This window comes from Vipera berus (assembly GCF_964194415.1).
Source record: "Vipera berus genome assembly, chromosome: 7".
NCBI classification, from domain to species: domain Eukaryota; kingdom Metazoa; phylum Chordata; class Lepidosauria; order Squamata; family Viperidae; genus Vipera; species Vipera berus.
In genome coordinates this window covers 37,255,505-37,270,250 of record NC_138209.1, presented here as the reverse complement: position 1 = coordinate 37,270,250, position 14,746 = coordinate 37,255,505, and positions in this window count along the sequence as shown.

The window sequence follows — 14,746 nt, the reverse complement described above, 5'->3', positions numbered from 1 at the left end:
TATCCAGGCCAGATATGGTATCCCTGTTATAGCTCTTTCTTTCTCAGCATCTTTTAGAATTTTCAGAACTTTAGAAACTGTATTATAAAGCGGTCTCTAAGGGTTTTATATAAAAAAATGGCCTTACTCTCTGGCTTTCTTTCACTTCTAATACTGTACCAGCAAGAGACTCTGATGTCCCACAAAAGCCTCTTCCAGAGCTTCTTTTAGCTGACTGGAAGGACCAGAAAGTTGTATATGTAGAGCATGCAAAGAATTCTCCTTTAGCTGTTGGAACTGTTGAAGAATTTCTCAGAAGGAAGAGTTAGTTCCTGCTTTAGAAGTGGCTATGCGCATGAAGCAGAATTTGATTTCATGTAGCATGGTAGGTTTTTGCTACATTGCCTTTCTTTTAGCCATATTACATTAGCTGAGGGAATATGCCCCCTTTACAACAAAATTGTGCCATGAACTCACAGTTTGTTAACTGTTCATCTGTTCATCTAATCAGACAAGACATAGATAACATGTCATTGCATAAGCTACGTAATGCTGATCTCACAGATTTTTGTCAAATGTACTTTTAAGTTAGGGAGATAGATTCAAGCAGCACATCCAATTGCTGACAACAGTGAAGCCTGAATATGGACTGAAGCTGTTTATATAACATAAACTCATTGGGGAATAAGTCTTAGTAGTAATCAGAATTTGAAATCATAGTTATTAGTTGCTTTTTATCTCTGGTTACAGATTAGTATTAATTGGAACAGGTGTCTGCTTTGTCTGAATGATATTCTTATCCTCTGAAAATCTATCAACCATAGTTAAGGAGCCACAAAAAAATGGAGCTAAGAAGAAAGTGTCCTTGCATTCACATTAAAAAGCCAGAGTGGATTAATGCACTGTTCCAATTATCTTTTTGTGTGGTTAGGGTTCACTTACATTCATGTGCTATGTTTATAATTCTTTGGAAAAGGAACCAGAATGAGTGTGCATGTTTACTTTAACCAAGTAGAGTGATTTAATATGTCATTTAAACTTCTCTCTTAGTCAGAGAGTAATCACACTTAAATTTGTCTTGTTAGCATACTTCTCCATAGACTTTATTAGATAATAACAAAAGCCTATTCTTTTTCTCACATAAACGTCTGGTAGCAAAAGAACATAACCGCAAGTTTTGTTGCACACCAGCAACTGGCATATATTGAAAAACATATTATCCCAGTTCCTAGAGGAAACATATAGCCAATGTGTTCCCTATCCATTGATAGATTGTGAATTTATATAATCTACTTTATGGTGAATGCTACCATCATCTCCGAAAGAAGTTTAGTGCAAGGCATGAAGTCCAGCTACTTGGGATATGGGAAGGACATTTTTCATAAAAGTTTATATTTGAAAAAAGTTAATTTAACTATAAAATCTGGAAAGCTAATAAAACTATAAAATCTAGAAGCACCTTTGAACAAGGATCTCCTCTTATCAGATCTATTTTAAGTTGCATTACACCTCTCTATTCCCCAGCTCGCTTTCCAATATTTTTGCTCAGGAAACATAGCAAAGTTAAACTGAATAATTTTGTCCTGGAAAAAATATTTTCCCTCTTGAATGTCAGTGGTACATACTGAATCATCCATTGTATGAATTGTATCATGTATAATCTTCTGTGAATCAGCAGTGGAGATTTTTCCTGTTTCCTAGTAACTTTTTTTTAAAAAAATGTTGCTTTGTGGTTAGATCTAGAATAGTGAGGTTTTTTTATTCAAACTTTCCAGACTTTTGCTAAAAGTCTTATCTGCCAAAATAGTATTGAATTTCATCTTACATTCACATCAGATTGCTACAGATAGTGAATTAGATAACTTGTAATCTGTAAGAAGTGTGGTGAGGCTTCATAACTGAATGCAGATCCATCTATTTCTGAACTGGTACTTTCCAGAAATATTGTGACCTGAATTCCCAGAATTCCTAGCTGGCTTGAATATGCTATCTGATAATCTTGGGAAGAGTTCTTTATTCTTATACTATTGCTAGAGTAAATATTTCAAGTGTTATTTCTATTTCCAAGTTTTCTTCGACTACTGATATTGCTCCAGACTGTTGTATTTTTATTATTACCTTTTTCAATTGATATTTTTTTATTGGGCAGTGGCACATTTTTAGTGGTGGAGGAAACAAACATTAATGTCTTTGCATATGTCCATGCTTCTATTTTCATTCTTTTCATTATTATTGTAGTGTTCTATTATGCATATAGGTTGATATATACATTTCAGAGGCAGGATTCTCCAAAAGGAGTTGTCAAGTTCCAAAGGACTTGTCAAGATAATGTCAATACTAATCAAAGCTATTGCTGTAGGTTGGGGATGTCAAACTGGCAGCCCATGGGCCAGATGCATCACACAAAGGCCACGCCCACCCTGGCTCCACGAAGGCAAAACACATTGTGATATGTCATGATACGTCACGTGACGTGATTGAGTTTGACACCTGTGCTATAGGTGAAGACCTCCCTATTTAGTATAGTCTGTCCTGGATGGTAATAGTCAGGCATGAAATTATGGAGAACAGCTTTTATCTCTTTGATTCCGAAGGAAGACCAGGATGCTACTTTAGTTAAAAATTACAGACCGATATCGCTTTTAAATACAGATTATAAGATATTTGCTAAGGTTTTGGCTAATAGACTGATGAGGGTTCTGCAACAGGTGATTCATGGGGACCAAACGGGGTTTATTAGTGGAAGACAAATGAAAACTAATGTGAGACATATAGTTGATGTGTTAGAGTTTTTGGAAAGGCACAACCAGATCTCTGCTGCGCTAATCTTTTTAGATGCTGAAAAGGCTTTTGATCAATTGAACTGGCAATTTTTGTTGAAAGTTTTAGACAAAATGGATTTTGGGGAAAATTTTTTACAACCGATTAGGGCATTATACCAAAAACAAACTGCCCGAATTATAGTTAACAATAGTTTGACAACAGTATGTAATATTGAGAAGGGCACAAGGCAAGGCTGTCCGCTATCGCCCTTGTTATTTATATTAACATTAGAGATATTATTGGTTAAGATTCGGAATTCGGAAAAAATTAAGGGGATACAAGTTGGAGATCAGGATTACAGATTGAGAGCATTTGCAGATGATCTGGTTGTTACAGTGACCCAGCCAGAGAACTCTGTTGTGGACCTGATGGAGATAATAACACAATATGGGAAGGTTTCTGGATTTAAAGTAAATATACAGAAAACTAAAATTTTGGCTAGAAATATGACAGTTTCGCAGAAGGCTCTCCTAGAAGGATTAACTGGATTTGAGATTGTTAAAAGGGTTAAATATTTGGGGGTGATTTTGTCGCCCTCTAATACAAAGCTATATAAAAATAATTATGAAAAGTTATGGGGGAAAATTCAAAAAGAACTGGAGAGTTGGGAAAAATTGCAATTGTCTTTGTTGGGACGGATTGCAGCAGTGAAAATGAATGTCCTGCCCAAATTTTTATTCTTATTTCAAATGATACCGATTCTTAAGAAAGACTCTAACTTGGAGGAATGGCAGCGTGGTATCAATAAATTTGTGTGGGCAGGGAAAAAGCCACGAGTTAAACTTAAGATTATGCAGGATACTCGTGAGAGAGGTGGCCTTAAAATGCCTAATTTTAAATTATATTATGAAGCTGCTGCACTAGTAGGAATAAGTGATTGGATTAATTTGACACAATCGAGGTTATTAAATCTTGAGGGCCATGATCTGTTGTTTGGCTGGCATGCATATTTGGTGTATGATAAGAAGGTAGATACTGTGTTTAGGATGCATATTTTAAGACAGGCATTGCTGAGAGTTTGGAAGAAGTATAGACATAAGTTAAGCAGCAAGATACCATTGTGGGCAATCCCAAAACACGCAATAGAAAATATACATGCTGGTTTCAAACATGATGAGACTACTTACAAGGAAATTTTAAGTTTGGAAAGGAATATTTGGTGCTTGAAATCATATAGTTTCTTGCGAGAAGAGAAGGTTGTTCAGACTTGGTTTCAATATATTCAGTTACAGGCCAGGTGGAAAGAAGACCAAAAAAATGGATTTGCAACGACTGATGAAAATTTGATAAAGCAAATTAGAAATCAAGGACCAGCACATATTAAACGGATATATCTTGCATTGATAGAGATCGATTCAGAAACAGAGCTTGTTAAGGATTGTATGATAAAATGGGCCCAAAACATTCAGGAAGTTATTACAATGGACACGTGGGAAAAGATCTGGGTGAGGAATGTAAAATTCACTCAAGCTCAAAGTTTAAGAGAGAACTTTTACAAAATGTTTTATAGATGGCATCTAGATCCTAAAAAGCTTGCAAGTATGTATCCGAATTATCAGCCTAAATGTTGGAGGTGTGGTGATGAAGAGGCAACATATTTTCACATATGGTGGACATGTAAAAAGGTCAAGGCTTTTTGGATAAAAGTCTGGTGGAATATGCAGAAGATTTTTAAACGGAGGATAAAGTTTTGTCCGCAATTTTTTTTGTTGGGAATAATTGTTGACGCTACAGTTGTGGACTCTAAGTTGATGTTGAATTTAGTTACGGCAGCAAGACTTTTGATAGGTCAATATTGGAAGAAAGAGGAACTGCCGACTATACAAGAGTGGATTTTAAAGGTTTCCGACTTGGCAGAGATGGCGAAGATTTCGGCCTATTTGAAAGATTACTCGCAAGAACATTATATTATGGAATGGAGAAAATGGATTGAGTTTATCCAGAATAAGTATAGGGTCAAGAAGTTTTATCTAGCATTTGAATAAGTCTTCTTTCGTTTTCTTTCTTTTTTTTTTATTTTGTCTTCTATATATATTTAATAATGCTAAGTTTTGTTTGATCCTATATAAGTTAGAGAGTGAGGGATTTTAGAATTTATAGTTGTTAGTATATGGTTGTTTATGATTGCTTTTTTATATATATATACCTTGTATTTAGCTCTGGGAAGTCCGGGGGGGGGAGGGGGGTTAGGGGGAGGTGGGGGGGGAGGAGGGAGGGGGGGAGGGGGGGGAAGGGGGGAGGTAGGGAGGGGAGGAGGGAGGGGGAAGGGGGTTTTTTAAAGGAAAACTGTATTTTTAAAACTTTTCAATAAAAAAAAAAAAGAAATTATGAAAACTTATTGCCTGGCAAGATATTTCACACAACTCCCTGACCTGGAAAGATGGGTAAAGAAGAATAGCCTCTGTATTGTTCCCAGCTCTGAATAACAATTGCTAGAAGTGTGCTTTTCTCAGTCATTAACTTAGGATAGACATTGATATGAAGGAAATGTATGAAAGTATTTTATTACCCTGTTTGTTAAACTAATATCCTGTCTTTTCTCCAGGATGCACACATATTCCCTTCACCATTGTATCCTGTGCTGAGATAGGTTGGGCTGACAGAAAGCCAGAAAACTTGCAAGTCTGAGAGATAATTTGAACTGATGTCTCTCTAGTCCTACTTGAATACTTTAACCATTATACTACATTGGGTAAACATTAAATATCATAATCAGTCCTTACTAGCCTTAAACTGGGAGTTAAAGTCTGATACTTCGTGGGACAAAGTTGCTAAAGGATAATATAGATAGTTAAATGAAAGCAATCCAAAAGTAACTACAGGTAGTCCTCGACTTACAGCAGTTTGCTTAGTGATTGTTCAAAGTTACTACTGTATTGAAAAAGTGATTTATGAATGTTTTTCACACAACCATTGCAGCAGCCCATAGTCTTATGATCAAAATTAAGATGTTTGGCAACTGACTCATATTTCTGCTGGTTGCTGTGTTCTGGGGTCAACGTGATCAACCTGTGTGACCGTCCGATAAGCAAAGTGGAAGCCAGATTCATTTAGCAAACATGTCACTAACCTTTGCAGTGATTCACTTAACAATTATGGTAAGAAAGGTAATAAAATGGGGCAAAACTCACTTAAAACTATCTAGCTTAGCAACAGAAATTTTGGGCTCAATTGTGATCATAAGTGAAGGAGTACTTGTATCAGGTTTTTAAAAATTAAGTAACGGGACCCTGGAAAGATTCTGAAAAAAGAATTAGGACACATAATGAATCCAACATAAAAATCTGCTAAAAATTGGATTCTAGGCATAAATCTGACATTTTCTAATACTTGTTTAAAATCTGAACTGAAAAATTAGATGATGTTGAAGAATAAAAGATTATAAGAATCTGAGTTAGCAGTATGCGAACAAAGATTTGAAGGAATGATCAGGGTGAAAAAAAAAGTCCAATTTATTAGCATTCACATTTATGGCATAAGATACTGCAGGAATTAATGCGATCTGGAGAAGAAAAGATAGAATAATATCTAGTGAAATAACTGGATGATTTTGAATATATTTACATTGGTAATAAAAATATTATTGTGAATAGTTGACTTAGTGTTTTACGACCAGCAATTTACATTAAATCATATACTGTATGTATCATTTCATTATTAATTAGTTCAGTTTTTGTGAAGATTTCAATGTGTACATTGTAATAACTGCACAAATATCCCTTTGATACAGTCCCCTGACATTTTTAACCCATGTGAATGTTGCCAAGGTCATTGTTTCCTCTATAGCATAATGATGTGCTAGCTCTGTTTATCTAACTTCTAACTGCCTGCTTGTGTTCAGATTATTTTATACAATGACTTCAGGCAGCAATAGTCTTAAAAGAGCAACATTGGCTTCAAATATGAATGTGGCTTGAATTGGCAAAGCAAAGTGATTCTGTCAGCCAAGTCAATGGTAAACAGTCTTTGTTTCCAAGGCTGCCATCTTTTCATTTCTCCTTCTTCATTGTTCTACTTCCCAACACATGTTCTTACATCAAGCGAAAATACTCCATCCTTTTATGTAACAGGAAGACATAATATAGCATTTTGTGGTTTTCTTCTAAAGTTAAGTCTCTATATTGGTTAATGGCCAATTCTCTGTATCCATGCATTTCATGTCCAAAGAATGGCAGAATTCCTATCTGTCATGCTAACTGGAACCTCTGACTTAGGGCATATAGATAAGTGGAGAATTTTTGGCCTGAATTGCATTTCTAGAAGCTGATGACAGAGACAAAGAGAAAAATTAATCAATTTGGAGGGGTTTAGGTTAAATTGTCAGCAGAACTGAAGAAGTGGTGTTCAACAACTATTAGGCTTTTCAGAGATACATGCCAAGATTTTCTCACCATTAAAGATATCATGAGAATAGAAAATATTGCTAGAAAGTTATGTTGAACTTGATCCATCTTTCCCACTTTATCTTTACATTTTCTGAAAGTATAAACATGTGGAGATTATTTTAAGATTTGTTACAGCAAGGAAAGTAACATGAGAGTCAGTGTTGTTAGTCATCTATCTCTTGTAAAATTTTACCTTATCATTTCACTTCATCATTGAGCACAATAATTTAAACCCTTTATAATGGGATGGTCTGTAAGAGACAAATTGGTTATGAAAGAAAAGAATCTATCTTTTAATCGATGATTCCAGTTACATTTCTTCTATTTCTGGGGCTATCAGCAAAAAAGAAGGTAACCTAAATTTAAAAAAAATCTGATCAAATCTTGAAAGTGTTACATTTAAATAGCTTGGGTTATTATCATGTTTTTATTTCCATTTGATTAAGTTTGAGTATGTTTTCAGCTGAAAAAAATGAATTTTAATCCTTTGAATTATTTACTCAAAGATTACTATTTACATAGAAAAATATAGGAAGTTCACTTAAAGTTCCTCATATTTTGAAATTAAAAAATGAAAAATTATATGCTTATGTTGCATAACTCTTCTATCACAAATAAAGAAAACATAACTGCTGTTGAACATTTAAGGTAGAGTTAAATCATAATTTGATTTCTTTGGTTTTGCCTTAGCAGAGCATGACTATGGTTTATTGAACAATATTCAAAATGTTGGTTTTTCATTGTTTATTAATGCAATCTATAGATAAAGCAGTCTAAAATATTAGATTGAGGTAGATATCATAAATGTTTTGGCATCCTTATAGTCAATCTGATTTACTATCTCATGAAGATATGAAAATATATCTTTACAATTCTTTTCATGACCACTGAATGGAAGATAAAAGGAAACCTCCCATGCTTTCTTCAGTGTATGAGTAAGCTGAGGTTCAACAAAATAAAGAAATATCAAATGGAATAGAGAGATCTTTTCATGCATATAGGTGACTTGTTATAAGTATATTCAACATATACATTGACTAGATAAAGCAGGCATTATACAGCTTTGATTTACTCCTTTGCCAACCTAGAGCCGTGGTAGCGAACATATGGCATGCATGCCACAGGTGGCATGCAGAGCCCTCTCTGTGGGCACGTGCACTGTTGCCCCAGTCCTAGGACTTCAGCTGGGTTTTATAAAACCTTTTCGCTTTAGGCCTCTGCTGCTGTGTGCAAAAAAAAAAGGTTCAATCAATCAATCAATTTCAACTTCTTGCGGGAAAAAAAAAGATCATGAAAAGTTGGAATTGATTGATTGAACTTTTTAGTCCCACCCAGTCTGCCGTTACCACTGCAGCCACGCCCACCCATTGGGCCACACCCACCTGGCACCCAACGATACTTAAGTGGGTCTTGGGTTGCAGTTTGGGCACTCGGTCTCTAAAAGGTTCGCCAGCACTGACCTAGATCCATCCTGTTTCATAATGTTCTATCTGTACTGTGGCTTCTAACCTGTATGTAGGATTCTCATGAGAATGAGATGTTTTGGAATTCCCATTTTTCTAAGCACATTCTACACCTTGACATGATGACACAATTGAAGTTTTTTCTGTAATCAATGAAACACATATTGACTTCTTTTAAGGATTCTTTAGCTTTTCTTAATTACACACAGTGCCTTAGAAATAATCTTTCATGTTTCTCCACCTTTTTAAAAGCCAGAATAAACATAATGCATCTCTTTTTCCATGTGTCGTTCTGTGCTTCTTTTGTAAAAGAAAAAGGTGCCGGAACTCACACATATCATACAACCCACCTTGCCTACCCTACAGGGTTCCATCCAAAAAAGGTGCCGGAACTCCGTTCTGAGCGTTCTATGAGAAAAAAAGCCCTGGTGGTTCTAATCAGCATTGGTGAATCTTAAGCATTATTTTGCTAGCGTGAAAAATTAAAGAGATGGTATGATAGTTTGCATACTTTATTAAGCCTTTTTTAGTATTGAATGTTTCAATCTCTTTCAGTTTATTGGCCATTGTGTCATTCTCCAAATATGCTTACATAGCTTGGCTAGACCTTTTCCTGATTCTTCTTCTGTTGCCTGTCATGTTTCTATAGATATTCATCAAGCTTTCCAACTTGGTAATGAGCAAAGTGCTGATTTAACTTGATATTCTAGTACTATAGCTTTCTTTGTACGACAAGAGTATCTTATAAGGAATTTTGGATGCTTATATGCCAATTCAAGGTTGGAATCTCCTTCTGAGTTCACAGATACTTGGGAAGACTTTTCTTGTTTTTCTGCATCTATTTCCATCTCCAGTTATCTTTACAGATTTCACTGTAATACTATTTCTTGTCTCTTCTAACAGCTCTCTCAAAGTCTTTTTGATTTTTGTCTTCCTTGACTTTAGCTTCTCTTTTCTACTTGACAATTTCCATTATTTAATCTGACATCCACTTTCTTTTTTTCTCTTTCATCAACTTTGACAGTTTGTTTTCATATTCATCCTTTGCAATGTTAATTTCATTCCCCTGTTCCTGTGGTTCCTGATCAATGAGATCCACAGCTTCAAAACAATTCTTAATGTTGTCTTTGAATATGGTAGGCATATGAATAAGATCATATTGTGGCAATTGGTTCCTTTTAATTTATCCATATAATAAAACCATTAGTATTCAAAATATCCTCAGCTCTTCTTTGGTAGCATGTTGAATGCTGTAAATATAAGAACCTGTTGCTATATTGTCAGTAACTTTTTCTTTTCTTACCATTAGTTTTCTTGGTAAAAATACAAGAGAAGTTTACCATTGCCTTCTTCCACATGATCCTCCTTCTCCATAATTTTCCTATATTGCTGCTGCAGCAACTAATATTGCTTGCTTTAGATGGCAACTAAATGACTTTTACACCTTGGGTGATCCTGATTGGAATATTGGCTGATGTTCTTCATTCATTCCTGCCACAATGAGGCAGTACAGCAGGATGTAGGCTGGACATTTATCATTTGTTGTTGTTGTTAGCTGCGAAGTCGTGTCCGACCCATCGCGACCCTATGGACAACATTCCTCCAGGCCTTCCTGTCCTCTACCATCTTCTGGAGTCCATTTAAGCTCACGCCTACTGCTTCAGTGACTCCATCCAGCCACCTCATTCTCTGTCGTCCCCTTCTTCTATTGCCCTCGATCTTTCCCAGCATTAGGCTCTTCTCCAGCGAGTCCCTCCTTCTCACTAGGAGGCCAAAGTATTTGAGTTTCAACTTCAGGATCTGGTCTTCTAAAGAGCAGTCAGGATTGATCTCCTCTAGGACTGACCGGTTTGATCGCCTTGCGGTCCAAGGGACTCGCAGGAGTCTTCTCCAGCACCACAGTTCAAAGGCCTCAATTCTTTGGCGCTCAGCCTTTCTTATGGTCCAACTTTCACTGCCATACATTGCAACTGGGAAGACCATAGCCTTGACTATACGCACTTTTGTTGACAGGGTGATGTCTCTGCTTTTTAGTGTGCTGTCTAGATTTGCCATGGCTTTCCTCCCCAGGAGCAAGCGTCTTTTAATTTCTTGGCTACAGTCCCCATCTGCAGTGATCTTGGAGCCCAGGAAAATAAAATCTGTCACTACCTCCATTTCTTCCCCATCTATTTGCCAGGAATTGAGAGGGCCAGATGCCATGATCTTGGTTTTCTTAATGTTAAGTTTCAACCCAAGTTTTGCACTCTTCTTCTTCACCTGCAACAAGAGGCTCTTTAGTTCTTCTTCACTTTCTGCCATTAGAGTGGTATCATCTGCGTATCTTAGGTTGTTGATATTTCTTCCGGCAATCTTAATTCCAACTTTTGATTCATCTAGCCCTGCCTTTCTCATGATGTGCTCTGCATATAAGTTAAATAGGCAGGGCGACAGTATACAGCCTTGCCGGACTCCTTTCCCAATTTTGAACCAATCAGTGGTTCCGTGTCCAGTTCTCACTGTTGCTTCTTGACCCGCATATAGGTTTCTCAAGAGACAAATAAGATGGTCTGGTACTCCCATCTCTTTAAGAACTTGCCACAGTTTGTTATGATCCACACAGTCAAATGCTTTAGCATAGTCAATGAAGCAGAAGTAGATGTTTTTCTGGAACTCCCTAGCTTTCTCCATGATCCAGCGTATGTTGGCAATTTGATCTCTAGTTCCTCTGCCTCTTCGAAATCCTGCCTGCACTTCTGGTAGTTCTCGATCCACATACTGCTGAAGTCTAGCTTGTAGGATTTTAAGCATGACTTTACTAGCATGAGAAATGAGTGCAATGGTGCGATAGTTTGAACATTCTTTGGCACTGCCTTTCTTTGGAATTGGAATGTAAACTGATCTTTTCCAATCCTGTGGCCATTGTTGAGTTTTCCAAATTTGCTGGCAAATTGAGTGTAGCACTTTTACTGCATTGTCTTTTAAGATTTTGAATAGCTCAGCTGGAATACTGTCACTTCCACTAGCTTTGTTGTTGCTCAGCTTTTCTAAGGCCCACTTCACTTCACATTCTAGGATGTCTGGCTCGAGGTCAGTGACCACCTCATTGTGATTATAAGGGACGTTAAGCTCATTCTTGTATAGTTCTTCTGTGTAATTTTGCCACCTCTTCTTAATCTCTTCTGCCTCGGTTAGGTCCCTGCCATTTTGGTCCTTTATCATGCCCATTTTTGCATTAAACGTTCCCTTCATTTCTCCAATTTTCTTGAAAAGATCTCTGGTCCTCCCTATTCTATTGTTTTCTTCTATTTCTTTGCACTGTTCATTTAAGAAGGCATTCTTATCTCTTCTAGCTATTCTCTGGAATTCTGCATTCAATTGGGTGTATCTTTCTTTTTCTCCCTTGCCTTTCGCTTCCCTCCTTTCCTCAGCTATTTGCAAAGCTTCCTCAGACAGCCATTTTGCTTTCTTGCATTTCTTTTTCTTTGGGATGGTTTTGGTTGCTACCTGTTGTACAATGTCGCGAACCTCTGTCCATAGTTCTTCAGGCACTCTGTCTATCAGATCTAATTCCTTAAATCTATTTGTCACCTCTACTGTATATTCAACAGGGATATGATTTAATTCATACCTGAGTGGCCTAGTGCTTTTCCCTACTTTCTTCAGTTTAAGCCTAAACTTTGCAAGGAGAAGCTCATGGTCTGAGCCACAGTCAGCTCCTGGTCTTGTTTTTACTGACTGTATAGAGCTTCTCCATCTTTGGCTGCAGAGCATATAGTCAATCTGATTTCTGTGTTGGCCATCTGGTGATGTCCATGTGTAGAGCCGTCTCTTGGGTTGTTGGAAAAGAGTGTTTGCTATGACCATCGTATTCTCTTGACAGAATTCTATCAGCCTGTGCCCTGCTTCATTTTGCACTCCAAGGCCAAACTTGCCTGTTATTCCAGTTATCTTTTGGCTTCCTACTTTAGCATTCCAATCCCCCATGATGATAAGAACATCATTTTTTGGTGTTAGTTCTATAAGGTGCTGTAGTGCTTCATAGAACTGGTCAATTTCATCCTCTTCAGCACTGGTGGTTGGGGCATAGACCTGGACTACTGTGATATTGAATGGTTTGCCTTGGATTCAAACTGAGATCATTCTGTCATTTTGAGGATTGTATCCCAGTATTGCTTTTCCTACTCTTTTATTGACTATGAAGGCTACTCCATTTCTTCTGAAGGATTCTTGCCCACAGTAGTATACCTGATGGTCATCTGAATTAAATTCACCCATTCCTGTCCATTTTAGTTCGCTGATACCTAAGATGTCAATGTTCAGTCTTGTCATCTCTTGTTTGACCACGTCCAGTTTTCCTTGATTCATGGATCTTACATTCCAGGTTCCTATGGAGAAAAAATATTTACAGCATCGGACTTTCCTTTCACCACCAGACACATCCACAGCTGAGCGTCCTTTCGGCTTTGGCCCAGTCGCTTCATTCTTTCTGGCGCTACTAGTACTAGCCCTCTGCTCTTCCCCAGTAGCATATTGGACGCCTTCCGACCTGAGGGGCTCATCTTCCAGCGTCATATCGTTTTGCCTTTTGGTACTGTCCATAGGGTTTTCATGGCAAAGATACTGGAGTGGGTTGCCATTTCCTTCTCCAGTGGATCACGTTTTGTCAGAACTCTCTGCTATGACCTGTCCGTCTTGGGTGGCCCTGCACGGCATAGCTCATAGCTTCATTGAATTACGCAAGCCCCTTCGCCACGACAAGGCAGTAATCCATGAAGGGGCATTTATCATTAGCAATTGATAAAACAGATGTATTTTAGCCATAATTTAGATTTCAATAGAAATGGCACGTGCCATTCTAATGGGGAGATTGTTCCCATTTGGATTGCTGCCAGTTAGTTTCATGTAAGTTCATAAGAAGTTAGATTTCGCCCCCCCTCCTCCAAATTTAAGTTTAAGGCTTTATGGACCTATCACCAACTTGAATTTAGCACCCTGAATTTTTCTCAGAAATGAAGATACTTTCAGTGACAATAACATGAGTTCCCTTTGAGCTGGTTCTCGATTTATGACCATAACTGAACTGGCCAATTATACTGTAAGTCATGACAGTAGTAAAGTGGCTTATCATGTAATTGGATCCAAGTTTAGACTTTTTATGCACTGGCCGTTAATGGAATTTGGTGATCATAAAGTGAATTTTGTGGTCATTAAGCTAACCCATTGTTTGCTATGGGGTTTATTTTTTCTGAAAACCAAAAGGAAATACTGGTTTCTGAAAAGAAAATTGTAAATCATGATCATGTGACTACAGAGAACTGCAAACGGCTGTAAATGTGGGCTGGTTGCTGAGCACCTAAAAAGTGATCATCTGACTGCAGGGGAGGGTGGATGCCATAACTTCAAAACCAGGTCATAAGTAGCTTTTTTTGAGAGGGGGGGGGGTTGTCTGTCATAACCTAGAATCCTAATTTATTGCCCTGAAGAGATTGTCTTTCCCCCTTGTTTTCCCCTCCATAATAGGTGGTTAGCATTCCGTGCCCATTGAATATGTTCAACAATAATCTTTCCCTAATTTTTTTTTAAATTGAACAAACTTCTATATTTAGCCATCTATACTTTTCATATTTGGACAATACTAATATGCAGCCAATGTCCACTATTACATTTGTGCCATATTAATGTCTTCAAATCAGAAAGAAAGCGTGTTTTTTTTCTTAATATTTTTTTTAAGAAACCTGTTGTATAGTACAATCCAAATATAAGACAAATACCACCACAGATTTCCTTTTTATTTATTTATTCTGGTAGAAACCCGTAAGTATGTGCCTATAAGTTTTAAGCTATTTCTAACTTTCTTCATTAATGGAGTTGTTCTGTCATCACTTTGTTGAATAAAGTGTGACATATTTGGCAGAAAGGGTATAAGTGTTGCTAGAAGGGATACATTACCCTGTAATTAGGGAATATTATCTGTGCTGGAATATGAATACATGCACACAAGCACACACACTTTCCCCTATAGGCAAGCTTATTTTTTTCATGTTTAGATTACGTCAAATCTAGAGGAACATTCTTCCTTAATGTGGCAAGAGATGATTTGCAAAAGACACATGC